The sequence below is a fragment of the Bufo gargarizans genome, chromosome 3 (assembly GCF_014858855.1).
Source record: "Bufo gargarizans isolate SCDJY-AF-19 chromosome 3, ASM1485885v1, whole genome shotgun sequence".
Classification (NCBI taxonomy): domain Eukaryota; kingdom Metazoa; phylum Chordata; class Amphibia; order Anura; family Bufonidae; genus Bufo; species Bufo gargarizans.
In genome coordinates, this window is record NC_058082.1 from 160,293,522 (window position 1) to 160,312,991 (window position 19,470).

Here is a 19,470-nt window from a genome sequence, read left to right on the forward strand (position 1 = left end):
TCTGTTTGTCTGCCAGTGCTCCATGTTTTGAACCATGCCTTTGTCTCTGAGGTTTTTACCAGTGTCTCTGATCTCTGTAGGTCAACTGCCAAGTGCACAGGACCATCCCAGGAGGTAACGGTCTGGTCGCTAACCCACAGCAAAGTCCACAACCATGTTCAGGGGTTAAAGAGTGAATGTCTGGAAGGCGCTAGAATAACAACCTCAGGGTTTGGCCCAACCTCAAACCAGTTACTTGGCACGGTAGTTCCACAACCATTGTCCATAAGCATGTGAGTAACAGAGGTATGTACCTCCTTTTTCCAGATCAAACATGCTCATTTGAGACTAGGTCCGTGATAACCATAGACAGCTCACAGATGCCATCTCTGGATCACCAGAGGAAAGAAGACACAAGTAATAAAAACATTTGTAGCTGTTTTTAATGTTTTGTTTTTTTAAAACCCAACCAATTTGTTTTTCCTCCCTGACTTCCCAGAGCCATAACTTTATTTTTTATTTTTCTGTTCATATAGCCAGATGAGGTGTTTTTGTTGTGGGACAATTTGAACTTGTAATGACACTATTTAATTTACCATATTTTTTATAGTTATGTAAATCTGTTGGGGCATTCATGAGAAATTAATCTTTTAATTACTATACTAATGAGTTGTACAGTGCACCGAAGTGCTGGCCTGAGCCCCTCAGTGCACTTTAGTCCCTCCACTGTGTATCAATTGCATCTTCTGCCTCCCCTTGATTAACAGGGTCAGTCATGTAGCCTGGTCTGGTAATCCCTCATCTGTGCCCTACATTTATACTATCAGTGCATGTACAGTACATCTGCTCTCCCACCATTATAGATATCTAATGGGCATGCTCCCATGACATCATCCCCCACCCAAAAGAAGAAACACTTGGCAAAAGGTTACAATTCTCCATGCTGCAGTGGATGTCTTCTCCATGCCAAGCAGAACCTCTTTTCTTGAGGGTGGAAGATAACATCCTCGATGTAACTGGTTTATCTTTATCTGTGGTTTGAAGTTGCGGATACTGTTGAAAGTAGCATCTCCCCCAGAAATCAAGACCACCAGGCCAAGCGCTTGATGCTAATGACAACATGTAGGGCGCCACTTGGCAGCCCCTCCTAACTGTCTGTAGATGTGGCCTGCTGCAATTCAGCAGCCACTTCGGTTCTGTCTCTTGCAGTAGTATTTCAAAATGGTGGGTGGTTAGAGTAACCATGGGCCCCCATCCTTTTGGGTGGAGAATGATAATTGGTGCATGCGCAGTAGTCATCTGCACCGTATAGATATACTCCATATGCGCCCACAGTATAAATGCATGGCACAGATGCACATGTATGGCGAGATGCCTGGCACTGGCAACTGATACACAGTGGAGTCGCTAAGATTCACCAGGGGGCTTGAGTCTGCCACTTGATGCACAAAAAAATCATTTGCATATTTGTTAAAAGTCGAGTTCCTCATGAACGGCCCAACAGAGTTACATAACAAAGGTACACTCAGCATGATCAACCCTACCAGGCATTAGGACTGGTTTAAAACCATTGAGCTTGCAGATAGATGCCATAGCACACATATGCCTGCAACTGAAATATAAATGGAAAAAAACAATCACATCCCTGATGAAATCTAACATATTGGGTGTATGATATAACACTATTTCTGATACAGAGTAGCTGTCAAAAAAACAAATGTCGATTCCTCACATGCATGCTTCCAGTAGAACAGATGGGAATACAAGAAATGCATGCGCACGTCTGTACACAAGCACGCGTTCACACACCCAGCAGTCAGAAGGAGGTGAAGATTGTGCTAAGGAAGCGTCTCTGTAATATTTAATGTCAGGTCGGCTTGTCAGTTTTCCAGTAATTAATGCAAACGCAGAGTCGCAGCCTCTCTGGAATCATATATCAGTGCCAGACTCGCACGCTGAGCTGAACCAAGCAGCGTTATTATGGGAATTTTATATGTATTAGCAGCTGATGCACATTAATACGCTAAAAATGTCAGACAATCAGATCTCTAATTGTCTGATTTAAATGTCTATTTGTCAGGGGTTGCCCAGGTGACTGGAGACAGAAGCACATAACAATTTAGCTCCATGCATGGAAGTTGGGGAGGGGAGAGGAGCATAGAAACATTTATCTTTGTACACAAGGGAGCAGAAAGAGGGTAATGGATGGTGATACTGAAAGTCTTACAACAGAAAGTTCAACAACATTGTTAATTTGTTGAAAATTAAATGCTTGCTATATAAAATAGAATTATCTATAATTTCCGTGTCAATATACCGATGTCTAGGGATGGCCTTAGGTTACATGTTACCCCGTGTGAGAAGTCATTTTGGTGCCCCTTTCCCCCAACACACACACCTCCACAACTATTAGAGAGTACTAAATACATTAAATTAGTAGCATCAACTTTAAAATGTAAAGAATTTGCAGGTAATGCTTAAAGGGGTTGTCCCATCAGGCACATTTATGGCATATCGATAGGATATACCATAAATGTCCAATGGTGCAATTCACACTTCTGGGAGCTGCTCTTATCTCAAGGATGTGGCCCTGAAATGAATGGAGAGCAAGCCACACATGCATGACCACCTATTTATTTGCCAATATGGGACTTCTGAAAATGTACTGGCTTGGCTATTTTCCTTAGTCCCATAGCAATAAATGGAGAGCCTTACAAAGCTAGAGCACAAGACCCAGCACAGTACACAAATACAGCACAAGAACCAAGCTCATTACATGAATACAGCACAAGAACCAAGCATGGTACATAAATACAGCACCAGAACTAGGTACAGTACATAAATACAGCACTAGAACCAAGCTCATTACATAAGTAGAGTACAATAACCAAGCACAGTACATAATTTATCACCAGAATCAGGCACAGTACATAAATACAGCGCTAGAACCAAGCTCATTACATAAACACAGCACCAGAGTCAAGCACATTACATAAATGCAGCACCATATCCAAGCTTATTATGTAAAAACAGCACCAGAGCCAAGCACAGTACATAAATACAGCCCCGAAACCAGGCATGGTACATATTAACTTATAGGTGACATCTCTTCATGAGTTATTCTCTTCCTTTTCTTTCCATCTGGTTCAGACCACCATGATAACTTCTCAATGCCACGTCTTGTCCCTGTAGAGTTTGCCACCCTCTTTCTCTGTGCTACCTGTAGTCCCTTATGCTTAATTTCCCCCTATAGTGCTTACCATATTGTCCCTCCCTATAGTGCCTCATGCTCTGTAAGACAGCCTTGTTAGTGCCCCACTCTTATTTACCATTAGTGACCCCACAATTATGCCTCTTTTGCAGTAGAATGCTCCTTTAGTATTCTCGCAAAGTAAAATGCTTCTATAGTGACTCTACACAATAGTTGTGCCCCAGTAGTGTACCCACATAGCAGAATGTCCCCATAGTACCCCACACTGTAGTTATGCCCAAGCATAATAGAATGACCCCCCCCCCCCCCCACAGTAAAAATCCCCATAGTGCCACAACACAGTATTGCGGTCACCCTAGTGTTAATAAAATAAAAAAGTAGTACTCACCTACCCCCATTACCATGGTAAATGGAGAACATTATGTTCTCCCCAGCAGTAGCTGTGACATGGTGACGTCGTGGCGCCTGCTAAGCTGAGAGCACACAGGCTGATTGCCTGGCTGGGGATTGATCCTTGGCCTGCGTGCACTCTAGTATCCTGCCCAGTTCAGCAGATGCAATTGGTGTCACCGCATCTCGCATGCTCCTGGGAGAGCAGTGGATGGTGAAGCAGGCAGCAGGTGGCTCCTTGCTATAACATAGTATTGTACCACAGAGTACCACTGTAATTGTGTCATCAGGACGCAGATACAGTTAATATCAGAACATACTCAGGGACTGGACAAGTTATTTTGGTGCCCTAGACAGATTAGGCAAATTAAAAACTACCTTACTTTTCTAATAAATACATTTTAAATGGTGTAGGTTCAGAATACTTAATGATTTAATCCAGTCAGTCATAACTGATGTTTCTCTGACTTTATTCATTCACTTTTTTTCTTCCCCATTCTCCCAGACCACCATGAAAAGTGCTCCCAAACACTGCAGAGTCTCTTTGGCCAGTCATATAACTATAGAAGCGTTAAGAGGTCACATTGAGCCTGTGGAATCAAAGACCCCTTATCCACATAGAAGACACCAGAAATTGGTCAGACAAAAAACATTCAAGCATATTTGCCATGTAGCGGCCGGATCTCTGCCAGACCCCTTTATAGTCTATTGGGTGAGCAAGCATTCTGGTAGCATCCGGAAATGCCAGATAAGGAGAACTCCCAGCAGGCTATTCCACTAATGCGAAACTGGCCTCATAATAGTGCCTTGTGCACCTTACAGGTTTTGCATTGGGGAAAAATCAGCTGCTGCAGAACATCATAATACACACCTCAACTGCGGAAAAACATCATAATACTAGTGTTGATTGAGCACCAAAGTGTATAAGCACCCGAGTATAATGGAAGTCAATAGGAGAACCCAAGAATTAAACCAGGCACCCCCTGCTCTGAAGAGGGGAGGGTGCCTGGTTCATGGTCAGAAATTGATGGAAACACCACCCAAATGGTTCAGGATGTCGGGCGGTAAATCAAGAATTATTAATTGTGGTCATAAAAATAATTAACCATGAAAAAATAAAATGTATAAAATTTGTCATAAATTCTTAAAATCATGACCTGGTGAGTTGTAGACAAACTAATCGATGCAATTCAATCTGAGTCCGACTATTTCCTCAGATAATAAGTTCTTTTGACGTGAGATAATGTTAATGATAAAAATGTAGTTCTGCATTATACAATAATACACAGATATTATAAAAATATGCAGATTTATTGGTTACAAGGTTATAAACATAAATAAGTGGGTGGCCCGCACGGATGACGTGATCCTGCGGCTCGGCTTCCCCACTGCTTCTGTGTCTCTGTGGCCGCTTTTGCTTCCTTGGACCCGGGATTCGTGTTGCTGCTTCGGCTCCCGACCCTGCCGGTCCTGCTTCTAGCGGTGTTTGGCCTCCTTCGTCTCTCCTCTGCATCCCATTGTCTCCTACCTTGCTCGGATTGTGGACTTCCTCCCTGGGCTCCGTGTCGTCCTCTCTCTTTGGACTACTCCTTCCCTCTGTCTCTTGGCTGGCGGGGCTTGGCACGACCGGTCTACCGAAGCGGGGGGCTCCCGGTGCAGCTTGGGTCCTTGGTCTATGGTCCCTGGTTCTTCTGTGCCTCCCCGCTGTGCCTTCTGACTTCCTGGTGTCCACTGGTGACGGCGCTCCCCTCCTCATGGCAGGTCCTCTCCTGCGGCTTGGGTTGTTTGCGGTGGCCATTGGAGTCTGGTTAGCAGCCTTCCACGTCCTGCATCCTCGGCTCTTCTCTGGCGGTCTCCCCCTCCTTCTGCTCCGTCGCTCCTCCAGTGTCTCCGGGACCAAGCGGTCTCCTTGTGGACGTACCTGTGTGGCTTCCAGGTGGGCATTTGGAGCAGAAAAGACTGGTGAGACTGTTCCTTTTTTCTTTCCCATTTTTTGCTCTCCCATGGCCCTCTGTCCCTACTAATCAACTAACAAACTAACAAAAAGTATTCAAACTATACTAAACTATATCTAACCCACATTTTATCTGGGTTACTACTGAGGGATAACAAGGAGACAAATATAAATACAAAGAAATAGGAAAAGGGGGGGGGACGCAAAGGAAAATAGAGATTGGAAAAAGAAAGGAGGAGGAAAAGAGAAAAAAAGTAGAAGAGGGAAGGAGGAGGAAAGAAAGGAGAGAAAGAGGGAAGAAAATGAAACAAAGGGGAAAAAAGATTTTAAAAAAGGAGGAAAAAACACATACTTAAAAGATAAAGAAAAAGGGAAAAAAAAAAAGGAGAGAGGGAGGGAGAATAAGAGGAAAGAAGGAAAAGAAAGAGGAACAGGGAATGGCTCCAAAGGCTAGTAGGCGTTCGGCAGACCTCTTTCTGGCCAGAAAGCGGCCATTAAATCCTTTGAAGGGATAAAAATAGATACATTTTTAAGGTCCCCAAGGATTAATACGAGAGGTGGACAAAAGGACACTAGCTCCAAAAAAAACTGACAATTTTGAGGTGATGGAAATAGAATCACAAAAAGTTCTTGGGTGCCCTCAAGGGGAAGAGGGAACAGAGGGAGAAGATATGTCTAGTGCCAATTCTTCCCCGCTAAAAGAAATACTATTGGCAGTAAAACAGAATGAGAACTTAATCCAGGATATTACAACCCAACTCGGGTCTATCCAAGTTGACGTGGGATTGATTAGAGATGATTTGTCAAAAATTCGAGATAGAGTTAACAACGTGGAGAGCACTATGGTTATTATACAGAATGAATCCCAAAAAATAAATGCGAGATGTCCACCATGAAGACAGATCTCAATCTCCTTAAAAGAAAGGTGGTGGACCTCGAAGATAGATCACGAACATACAACGTGAGAATCCTGGGGGTTCCAGAGGGCGCCGAAGATAAGAACCCTACCCAATTTATACAGATGTTGATTCTTGAGAATTTTGGGAGGGATTCTTTTTCCCCTTTGTTTATGATAGAAAGAGCTCACCGGGACCCAGGTGGCAAACCAATCCCTGGGAGACAACCACGGACATTCCTTGTTAAGTAATTGGTTTCAAGGGATAGAGATATGCTATTAAGAAGAGCGAGGGAATGTTCACCTGTTCTATATGATGGAAACAGATTGGCCTTTTTTCCCGATTTCTCAAAGGATATTCATGAAAAGAGACGCTCATTTATGACGGTCAAAAAGAGACTAAGAGAAAGGGATATTAAATATTCACTTATTTTCCCAGCAAATTTGGGGATTATTTTTAAGGATACAAGTGTTAAGGCCGATTAATTGGCCTGTATTTGTGGGAGGGGCACGGTTGCCTATATCATGGCACCTCTGCCCCTCCTTCAATGAACGACGTGTCAAACTCTGGCCGCGTTCGGTGCGTGAGGATTGCCTCTGGTCAAGCTTCCAGAAGTTCGTTTCTCAGAGGTTTGTTTTGTGCGCAAGCTACTGGATCAGGTAAGTGACTGCCACGCTTTGCAGTCTCGATCTCACAAGTCCGGCCGGCAGTGCCGGCTCCCTAGGTAAAGGGGGAGCCACACTGCATCGGAGCGTCTGCCAGGCAGCTTCAGCTCCCACGTGGCATGAATCGTAGGGTGCAGGGGTCAGCGTGATCCCGCTTCAAATTTCTCCCCCCTTCAATGTCTGGCACAGGCCGCTGTGCCACTAGTTAGGCAGGGTCCTTGGCAGCAGCATGGTTCCCCCCCCCCCTTTATGCCCGCACTGGCCCCATGTCATCTTGCAGCACACTTACCCGTGCGTTCCTGCTTGTGGTCTCCTCTGCTGTCTGCACGAGCTACAGGTGGCTGGTAACTGTGTGGGCTCCCCCTGGTGGCCGCTGGAGCCAATACAGTCCATGAGCAGCGTTGGATGGTGCAGGCTCCCTCTTGTGGTGACTGCTGGCAGTGCAGTCCATGGCTCTGTGCTCTGTGTTTGCTCCATCTAGTTGCCACCAGAGCTATGACCACCTTGGGGAGATTTAGTTAGGGTTGTTAAAAAAAAAAAAAGAGAATACATGCTTTTTGATTGATAGAGTTGTGTTTTAGGGAAGGGGCGTCACACTTGTTCAGTGCTAGTTAGAGGATCTCCGTATTGTTGGGCGCACGCCTCTATGCCTGGCGGTATGTCGTTTGCAGGGATCTTACATGTGATTTATTCCAGGATCTGTGTCGTCCTTCTTCAAATATATTCTGCACGTTGTTCAACCATCAGGGTACAGTATGGCAGTGGCTGTGTCGTGTTACTATTCCTCTTCTCTCCTTCTGGTGGTGGGTCAGTTGTGCCACCGTCAGACTCATCAATCACTGGGGTGTTCTAGGTTCAGCTATCGCTTCTCCTTGGCTCAGGTCCTCTCGTCCCTTTTCACTCGTATTCTTCACAGTTGCATGGGTCTCAACCTACTCACAGCTTACGTCACATGATCCCGGTGTCGGTTGACAGTCAGTGTTTGATTTGTGCATACTGTATCCACAGGATATGTCACGTGCTTCAGACATAGTGGAGACTTCGGTCGACGAGAACCCCGCCAGGATGTCAGAAGGGGGCAGTGTGTCGTCTCTTCGCAGTTGGACCGTCCCTAGGCTGATGACGGAGTTGTCCAGAAGGGGTATTTCGTATCCCGCTTCTGCTAGGAAGGCCGAGTTATACCGGTTACTGGTCGTTAACTCAGGCCCTCAGCAGCAGGAAGAGGTCCCCATGGTCACAGTTCAGAATTCTCTGACACAAATCCATCTGATGTTGAATGAGAGAAGGGAAGAACTTGATTTGTATTTATTTAGGATAACGGAGTTGGGATACATGTGTGGTGGTAGTTCCTTCTACGGCTACCATTGTTCTTTCTCGGCCGAGGCGGCTGCCACTTTAAGTCAGTTCCAGTTTCTCACAAAGTGGGCTAACATTGATACAGAGATTTTTGTAGGCATTTCGCCGGGCTTAGGGCACCTTCGTGCTCCCTGTGCCATTCAGTTGACCATTCTACTGTGTGGTGTCATAAGGCTGTTTTAAGTGAGGGGTCCAGTTCTACAGGTCCTGTTCCGGCCCGTCCGATTCACACAGATCCTCTGGTTTAGTTGACAAGCTGGGTAGACCCATCAAACTACTCGGCAGGTCACAGATTTGTAATAATTTCAACTACGCATCCTGTAACTTCAGTCAGTGTCGCTTGCTACACATATGTACTAAACTGCTTCCCACCCTAAAGTAGTCTGTTCATTAAAATCAGATAATTACATGTGTGTTGTTAATATAGTTCGGTTGCAGCAGTTCTTACGCAGGTATTCTGACCCAGGCTTCGTGGAGTTCCTTAGTACAGGATTTAGGTTCGGTTTCCACACCGGGGTGGTGGCCCTTCCAGAGTCTACACACGAGAGCAGGAACTTACAGTCCGCTGACCATCACCCTTTGTTCCCACAATATCCGACAACTCTCCCGTAATTTTGTCCGACGCCACTGCCAATACAGGTTTCGCGGCTATTTTTGGCAACCATTGGTTAGCAGACAGATGGCCAATCGAAGTTAGTTCCATTCCTGGGTTTTCCGTACCTCAGCAGTTTTTGAACTCTACCCCTTAGTGGCAGTGTCCTATACCTAGGGTCAAAGTTGGTCAGGTCAGACTGTGTCCTTCGTGTCCGATAATACAGCCGTCATCGAGATTCTCAATAGTGGTTCTTCTAAGTCTCCATGTGTCATGTTATTTCTTCGGCGCCTGGTCCTTCTGTCATTACAACACCAATTTTGTTACGTAGCTTCACATGTAGCCGGTAACCACAACGTAGCAGCCGACGCGTTATCTCGTTTTAATTTTACCCCTTTTTCACAGATCTGTCCAGAAGCAGACGCCATCGGGAGCCCAGTCCCTCCATACGCTGCTCTAATCCTTCCATAGACGCTCATCTCGCCACCGCTCGGTCACTGTTACTCAAGTCCCTCTCACCCAATACAGCCAGAGCCTACCAGACAGGTTGGAGAGCCTTCCAGACATTTCAGGACTCTTGTCCGCAAGGTGACACCGAGTTCGTTCCGTACATCCTGGCGTTCATAGGTTACTGTCACACCAATCTGAAACTATCCCACACCATGGTCAAGTCCTACCTCGCAGGGGTGCAACATTTTAGAGCCATGAGTTTCCCTCAGTCAGGTTCATTATTTTCAATTCATGCCAGTAAAGCTACTCTGAGGGGTCTCGAGAAAAGCGACTGCGAGTCACGCACTCGCCGGCTACCAGTCACTGGCCAGCTTTTCCGCGACCTTTCCGACTTGTTAGACAAAACCATTCGGTGCCCTGCTTAGTTTGGTAATAAAAGCTGCTATGTACCCGGCCTTTTACGGGTTTTGAGTAGTGATGAGCGGCAGGTGCCATATTCGATTTAGACGAAATTCGCGAATATTCAATAGAATATTCGTTTTATATTCGTCGAAATCGAATATTCGTTATTATTCTAGTTATCGCGAATAATATGCGATTTAAATAATCGCACATGCGATTTTTAACTTAAAGGCTACTCTCCTATTGAAATAGCAATGCGATTAATTCAAGTTATATTAATCGCATTTGCGATTTCAACGTAATTCTCAAATCCGACAGTACATTCTAGTATATGGAGACGTTCCCATGGTGATGGGGACGCTCCATGATCATGGAATATAGCAGTGCTAACTAAGTTGGCACTGCTAAGTTGAAATCGCCATGCGATTATTTCGTGTTATATTAATCGCATTTGCGATTATCTATTTTTTTTTTTTTTACTATGGTTGGCTTCAATGGTAGAATTAGCGAATATGACGAATATATTCGTTATATTCCACAAAACTAATATACCAATGTATTCGTCATATTCCACAAAACGAATATACGAATGTATTCGTCATATTCCACAAATCGAAGATAACAAAGTATTCTGCATCTTCGTTTTATCTACCTATTCATCAACTTCGCTAATTCTAGCAATCATATAGGAAAGTTTACTATAGAGACAGCTAAGTATAATTCGCTATGCGATTATATTACTTTGCTTTTTTTTATAAATAGATTATAATAATTATCAGGTATTATAATTATTCTATTTATATAAAAAAAGCAGTCATATAATCGCATAGCGAATTAAACTTATCTGTCTCTATAGTAAGCTGTCCTATATGATTGCTAGAATTAGCGAAGTTGATGAATAGGTAGATAAAACGAAGATGCAGAATACTTCGTTATCTTCGTTTTGTGGAATATGACGAATACATTCGTATATTCGTTTTGTGGAATATAACGAATATATTCGTCATATTCGCTAATTCTACCATTGAAGCCAACCATAGTAAAAAAAATAAAAAAAATAAAAATAGATAATCGCAAATGCGATTAATATAACACGAAATAATCGCATGGCGATTTCAACTTAGTAATGCTATATTCCATGCTCATGGGAACGTCTCCATATACTAGAATGTACTGTCGGATTTGAGAATTACGTTGAAATCGCAAATGCGATTATTTCAAGTTATATTAATCGCATTTGCGATTTCAACGTAATTCTCAAATCCGACAGTACATTCTAGTATATGGAGACGTTCCCATGGAGATGGGGACGCTCCATGAGCACGGAAGGCGGCAGAAGCGGCAACGGGCACTGACTGGAGCAGCCAGGAAGCCAGGAATCCAAAGGACAGGTAAGAACAACTTTAGGGAAGTGGGAAAGGAAAAAATATAACAATTAAAAAATAAAAAATAAAGTCGAATATTCGAAATATCGAATTTATAGCACTATATTCGAAATATTCGCGAATTAGCGAAGTGCCGATATTCGCGAAAAAAATTCGCTATTCGAATATTCGCGCTCAACACTAGTTTTGAGACCGGCCGAGTTTACTTCCCCGGCTTTACTTCACACTTGCGCTTGATCAGATCCGTTCTGAACGGATCCGATCATATTAATGCAGACGGAGGCTCCGTTCAGTACGGATCCGTCTGCATTAATAACTTTAAAAAATTTCACAAGTGCGCAAGTAGCCTGCGCGGATCCGTTCAGACTTTCAATGTAAAGTCAATGGGGGACGGATCCGCTTGAAGATTGAGCCATATGGTGACATCTTCAAGCGGATCCGTTCCCATTGACTTACATTGTAAGTCTGAACGGATCCGCACGCCTCTGCACGGCCAGGCGGACACCCGAACGCTGCAAGCAGCGTTCAGCTGTCCGCCTGTCCGTGCGGAGGCGAGCGGAGCGGAGGCTGAACGCCGCCAGACTGATGCAGTCTGAGCGGATCCGCATCCATTCAGACTGCATCAGGGCTGGACGGAAGCGTTCGGGTCCGCTCGTGAGCTCCTTCAAACGGAGCTCACGAGCGGACCGACGAACGCTAGTGTGAAAGTAGCCTAACAGTAGCAGATACGTCACTCTCAGTCAGCTCTCGGCTTCTAGAGATGCTTTCATACTCTCGCTACTCACCACCAAGACCTCTCAGCTAGGCCCTCCGACCCAGGTGTTTTTCTTCCCGACCTCTCATCATTGGTGTCCCGTGCTGCAACAGCTTCTGTCCTCTCTGCCAAACAAGCCGCCCGACAGTCCTTGCTACCATTCAACAATACTCACCTTACCGGTCCTCAATTCATAACTCATATTCGTGTTTACTGACGAATCTTGCAGTGGACCCGTCCTCAATATCCGGGCATTCGTTTTGCATAGGGGGCGGCATCCGCCGCTTCAAGGAATCGGGTTCCAGCACATGTAATTAAAAGACTAGGTCATTGGCGTTCGTCCTGTTGCAGCCGCTACATTCCTGAATCTTGCTTGTCAGAATTTGGTGTTATGAATAAATGTTTGTAGCTTTGCGATATGATAGGAATTGTTGTTCTTTTTGGCCTCCTTCAGCTATCCCTTCAACGTCGCGGTTTCGGCATAACTTTAGCTAGCCAGCAGGTAGGAGTCCTTCTTTCGTGAGTGCCCCGACCACAACTTTATTTTTTGATACCTCGGATAAAGCCGCGGATTGGCTTGAACGAAATTATATATGATCTAACTGTTGTAGGCTTTGCTGGGAATAACAATTTGTAGAGGGTTTCTATACTCTCAACCTTTCTCTGTTTAATTAGCAGGGAGGTGCCGAGCAGGGGGGAGTGTGGGAGGGATGGTCATAGGAGAGAGATCTGCTGCAATATGTGGTGAATTACCTGTACAGGGGGGGGTTGGGCCTGGGCTGTGATGCGTCCTCCTTCTTTCTTTTTTTTTTCAACATCTAGTTTTTCATAATGTCTATCAGAATCCTTGCCTGGAACGTACGGGGTCTGGGGGATAGAAGAAAGAGACAGGCGGTTTTTGATCTCACGCGGATCCATCTCCCAGCAATAGTATGTTTGTTGGAAACGCACCTCACTGGGGAGACCTCCAGGGTGGTTAGCAGGGGATGGGCTATGCACACGTATCACTCTACCTTCTCTAGTTATTCTAGGGGAGTTACCGTTTTCATACATAGAACAATTGATTTTGTGTGCGAGGCATCCTCTGTTGACCAGCAAGGGAGATTTGTCTTCCTATATTGCAGGCTCATGGGGAAGACATCTATTCTGGCCTTTGTCTGTGTTCCACCTCCATTTTCCTTTTCAGTTCTCAATTCTTTGCTAACATTTATGGAGAAATGGCCAACACTGATTATTGGAGACTTCAACTGTGTTATTAATCCTGTGCTGGATAGGGTCTCTATGGGTGTCAAGGGAGACACTCCTGTTCAGAGGTCCCCCCTTGGCACGGTTTTGTTCTGAGGCCGGGTTTGATGATGTTTGGCGACGCTTGGGCTATGGGAAAAGGGCTTTTTCATGCATCAGCAAATCAGGTAGATCTATGTCCAGAATAGACCTTGCCCTGATAAATAAAAAATATGTGAAATTGGTAAAGAGAATGAAGTATGAGACAAGGTCAATTTTGGACTATCTACCCCTATTCCTTGAACTTTGTCTGACTCATGAGAAATACATAGAGAGGCCCCCATTCAGATTAAACCCGTATTGGTTATCAGTGATAAAGAGACAGGAAATAATACAAAAAGGAAATTAACCGATTCTGGGACACTAATTATGGCTCAGCAAAAATCCAGGTGGTATGGGATACCTTTAAGGCCTATATGAGGGGGATAATGGTCAGTAACATTGCGAACCTGAGAAAGGAGTATGGGGAAAAACAGAAAAACTTAGAAGAACTAGCGTTCCTAGCTACACAATCCTTCTATATAAATAAGACGGAGGAGAATAGGGGAAATATGCAGAAGGCTACACAAGCATACTCTAACTTTTTGTTGGATAAGGCCCAACAAAGTTTATTTTTTAAGGGGCAAAAATATTTCACAGAGTCAGGGCGACCTGGGAAACTTCTATCCAGAGTGATTTTGAGCCAAGAATCCGAAAAATATATAGATAATGTCCGACTGGCCAATGATAGGATGGCTAGTGGACAAAGTTCTGTAGAGAAAGCTTTTTTTGGACTACTTTTCAGATCTCTATAAAGCTGAATCTAAGATTACAGATAAAATGATGGATTCTTATCTCGATGGTATTGTTTTCCCAACAATTACTGTATTACTCAAAAGAAAACACTTGAGGTAGACTTCACGATCCAGGAACTTGATGGCGCAATTAAATTATGCTCGCGTAATTCCACCCCCGGTTCAGACGGACTCCCATATGAATTTTATAGTAAATATAAGGAGAGTATTCTCCCTAGATTGTTGGGGGTCTTTGCTGAATCGGTGGAGGATGGAAAGATAAATTAATGATAAATATTTTAAACTTATGGAAAGAATAATTAATGATTCTGAATGATTTTTCCATAAAAAGCAAAAGATTCTTCTAGGTAGGATACTGTTGTTATCTAGAATCCTGATTAGTCGGACCTTGTTTACTTGTCATACTCCAGAACTAAACACTTGGATAAACCTAGTTAATAAGGTAAAAAATTATGAACAGATTCTTTATAGGCAGAGAGATGTAGATGAGAAGTGGATTAAGATATGGGATGGCTGGAAGATCTGATTGAAATAATATTTTAAATGATTTATTTTATTTTTTTCTTCTCTCTCTTTTCCTGTCTCCTGCCCCTTTCCTTTGTTGAAGGGGTATCGGGGGGGAGGGGGGGGGGGAGGGTGGACGCATCACAGGGCCGGGGAGGGGGGTTGGGTTTGGGGAAGAGGGAAAAGAAAACAAAAAGGTATTCATTGTATAATTTGTATATATACTAATTTTTTCTTTGTGTATTTCCTTTATATATTAATAAAGATATTTAAATAAAAAAAAAAAACTGTGGTGGCCCGCGCAGAAAAAATAAATAAAATAAAAAATAAACCAAATAAATAAACACAATGATAAATGCAAATGAATATATTCAGCATTGATATAAAGCATTACAAGCTTAACAATACATGTGAGTGGAAATAACTTGTCACATTATAACAAAGCTATTATTAGGTTAGGATATCAAAATAGGAACATAAGTTATATACATCACTTCTGTTCAGAGGAAACCTTATGATGATATCAGGATGGGCATGTCTAATCCTAGACATCAATATGAAATGCTAAATACATTCCACCCCTGTCACCGCCAGCTCTGTGAGAAGGTCTGACAGACGTCCTTCTCTTCTCTATATGTTCTTTGTTTTGGTTTCACTTTCTCATCTCATTTCCTTCTCCCAGGTGTCACCTATTTAGACTAATCCTCTTCCCTTTATATTCCCTCCCATACTGCCTCACTTTGTGGTTTATAGTACTTCCTGGATTGAAGTGTTCACTGCTGGAGGCTTCTGCTGCTGCTTGTTCAGATAATTCCTTTCATGTATTGTGTTTCCTTGCTGGCTTGATTCTAGGTGACCCTGAATCCCTCCGTATGAAGTGCAGGGAGCCGGTGGTCGTGTCCCCTCACTATTATAGGGTTTTCAGGTGTCACTCAGTCTTAGGTACGTGGGCATACAATCATCTACCTTTGAGACCCTTGTATGTGCTTAGCAGTCAGGGTGAGCTCTTAGGGTTTTATAGGGGTCACCTATATGCTCCTTAGTTTGGGATCAAGGCAGTCGGACGTTTATTCATAACTTTTAGCTATCTGCAACATCATCCGTGACAACCCCCTTCTAACCAACTACACATCACATGACTTCCAGAATGGGCAAATCCATTCAAGGATATAACTTAGAAGAGATAACTGTATCCTTCTGCCCCACCCTGGACTATTTTCACAAATATGACTTTGGTAAGACTATTGAGACAAATAACAGGGATCTAGGATCTTTGCTAGACCATATCTTAAATGGGAAGGACTTGAAACAAGTCTTTCCTGTGGGAATCTATCATTTAGCCTGGCGAAGAATGTTCTATCTATCTATATATATATATATATATATATATATATATATATAAGCAATCATTTAATGCTTTGCTAGATTATAAGTCTTGATTCTTCTGCAGGTAGAATGAAGTCTCACAATATTCTAAGACTTCATCTCAATATAGAGATGATCAATAAATTAATTTATTTATTTATTCGCCAATCTACTGTAGATGGTATAATTTCACCCACACTATCCAATTAGTCTTATTAAAATTAAATATCATTCTTTGTGTCTCTTACCAAGTCCTAGTAGGAATCTCACTTCTGCTCCTAGGAAAGCTGGGTGGTCCATCATCGCATGTTTTGCCATGGCTTTCATCTTGATAGACCCCTGATTCTTTTGTTTCTATTTTTCTCTCCTCCTTTTCCCTCCTTTCTCTGTGTGCTTTCTTATCCAAAACTTATCAAATGATTACACCCTTCCAGATTAGGGTTTTCCAATCACATCAGATGGGTGTGCTCATATGATCCTATGAGATCATATTTATCCAGAATGCAATATTGTTGTGAATGGTGTCATAATATCCACCTGTCTCCAGATGGTACTGTTGTGTAACATAGTAACATCAGAATTATGCTACCTTTGACCTTTGCAACCTATATCAATGAGGAGGGATACTTCTTTGACACCCTGAAACTATTTTCCCAGACTTAGTGGGACCATCATCAGTTTCCCAGACTCTTGAATTTATGAGTTTGATAAGAAATACAATGGGCCTTATACTCGCACTGTGGGTTAGTATATTCTAACTGTCTAAACGACTGATTCATTAGGTTAGAATAATATCAGTCCCTCTGAGTAAATCCCATTAGCAGAAAAGCAACGTAAATGCTGTCTATATATCCTAAGAATACATTTTCTTTTACTAGGATACATTGCCATCTTCCTGAGTTTGTGAGGCCCAAGGGCGAAGAGAAAGGGAGAGAAGCTTAGAGAAATAGTTCCTTAATGACAATATTAATGAAGCCCATGATGGGTATTGGTATTTCACAGCCTGGTAGCAAAGTAATTATAAGAGAGTGAATAAGAGTGCAAATAGAATTAGTGGAGTGTGGCCTTCAAAGGGTAAGAAAGTAAGAGATGGTACTAGAGGTATGACCTGAAATGTTCTTCACCATCATGCCAGATGTGGGAGTGTGCATGAAATGCAGGAGTACATGGGAAAGGGCAGCTGCAAATGCAGCAAGCTGAGGATAGGAGTGGTAGTGGCTCTGGCAATGATCGTTGTGCACACAGAACACAGTGGCAACCTTCACACCGATGCTCGCTAGGGCTGTGCAATGATAGAAGGGAGTACCCTTTCTTCCCTTGGGGCATACCCTGCCATTAGGGCTCCTTCCTGGTAGTAGTCGAGGTGCCCTTGGTGTTCAGGGTACTGTGAGGGTTGAGACTCTATATTGTGCCTTGAGACATCATCTTGTGCGTACTACTGCCATTCTATGTTATAAACTGTGAACTTCTTTGCTAAGGTTACTATAACATCAAGGTCACTCCTAGCCCCCACCAACTTCGTCTAGTAAGTAATTTCTATAATTAGTGGAAAGACTGGTACGTGATTAACACCTACAGTTAGAATCAAGGAGATGCTCCAGGCATAAAGCCAAGAGATGATCATTTCAGATTGTGGTGTAAATGGTTAACTATGCCTCCAGTTGGAAATGATCCAGAAAAATACTATATTAACCTCTGCTTATTTTCTATAAAGTTAGAAACACTTGATACACAGCTCTATGCCTATGTTGGTTTTTCTCTATGAGTACTCATAACTTCTAATTCGGAGTCCACCGCTCATACGGCATTGGGGTCTTTGCCCCAACAGTACAAGGCAGGAGAGTGAATGGAGATGCAATGGCCGGTGAATGTGGATAGATTGCAGCAATGATGAGGGGTTGTGGTACTCCTTCCCTCTGTCTTTTTAAAGTCTCTCTGCAGAAACTTAGGAATGCAATTGAGGTTAGTATATATTTCTGTAATTCCCAGGCTGAGGGGCACAGAATTAAAATAACGTCAGCCAAACCATCTCAAAATGTGGAAGGGTGCCTTAGCAATGTTCCCTCTCACAGCAGCAGTCTCTATCAGCCATAAACAAGCATAATACTGTACCTTGCTGGCCAACTCCAGTGCACATCCTTGCTGATTCTGGTCCTTCTAGTCCTCCTTTCTCTTTCTGGATTTTTTGAATCAGATAAATAGACCATAGTGGCAAGTGATTGCCTCCAAAGACAGCCAAATGTTTTTTTTTCTCTCGGATCTTTGGGGTCCATTATGGTATCAGAGCCTGTGCCCACCTGAGAATCCTCTCGTACTCTGATGGGCCAGTCCGACCCTGTTTGTATCAATGGGAGAATATCCGAATTGTTAGTTATGAATGGAATTGTCTACATCATTCAACATTGATCATTTGGCTCATTTATATATAGGGTAAAGATCATTACAGTATCAAGATTTATAACTGCTTGTATCTGATGGACAATCACTTTGCATAAATGACCCTAAATACTTAGTTACTTGCAATGAAGAAGATGTGCTGAGAAGCTACAGGTCGATGTGTAGTGAATAAAATGGAATGGACTGCAGCTGTTTGCCTTTCCGATCTTTCCTTATCACTACCCCCAACACCCAGCTGTCTCTCTAATTGCCTTTGGAAGAGAAACCAGATCCCTCCTCCTCTCAGAATGTGTAATAAATGCTGCCTGTCCAAAGGATGGATGGTTGGAGGTGAAGGGTGCTCCAAGATAGATGTCTTGTTAGTTCAATAAGATATATATCTATAAGGGACTTTCAATTCATACTTGTCAGTATGATAATGAACCAGATCACTGCTGGGGAGGATTAACGTACAACTTTTATAATATGAGCCAAGCATTGTGAAAGGCGTGAAGAAGATTGTAGGATTGTAGGTGTGAACAGACCAACTGCATACATGTCATGTGCAAATAAGAAATGTGTTCTCATGTTATCTGATCTTTCAACTACTAATGAATATCTTGCAATTGGTCTCACCAAGATGTGCTTCTGGAATTCATGTTTCATCTGTGAATTATTTGTGAAGTATTTGTGTGTGTTATTGGTATCAGTAGTCTGAACAATTAGAACCTTTGAAAATATTTATATGGACCAATGCTATTAGAATATGTCAATTATGATAAAATATAGGAATAGTGAATATTCTCTCCCAAAAACTCCATACTATTTATTCAGTGACTTATGTTAGTCAGTTAGTCACTAAATTGAACTCCTAAGATCATTTAGAACTATAAGTAAAGGATTTTAGTGGGTGGAATTTCAAATATTAAAGGGGTTGTCCAGAACTGATGTGCTGTTTTAAAGTCCACTCTCTCCCCCGTACAGACCTGTGAAGCAAAGTATACTAATATGCTCCCCGCTTCTCAGTTCTTGCTCCGTGGGTCCCCTTCATGGGTCCTTGAGCTTCGGTCTACACATGTAAACTTTTTCCTTGAATGGTTTCGTGTGCATCCC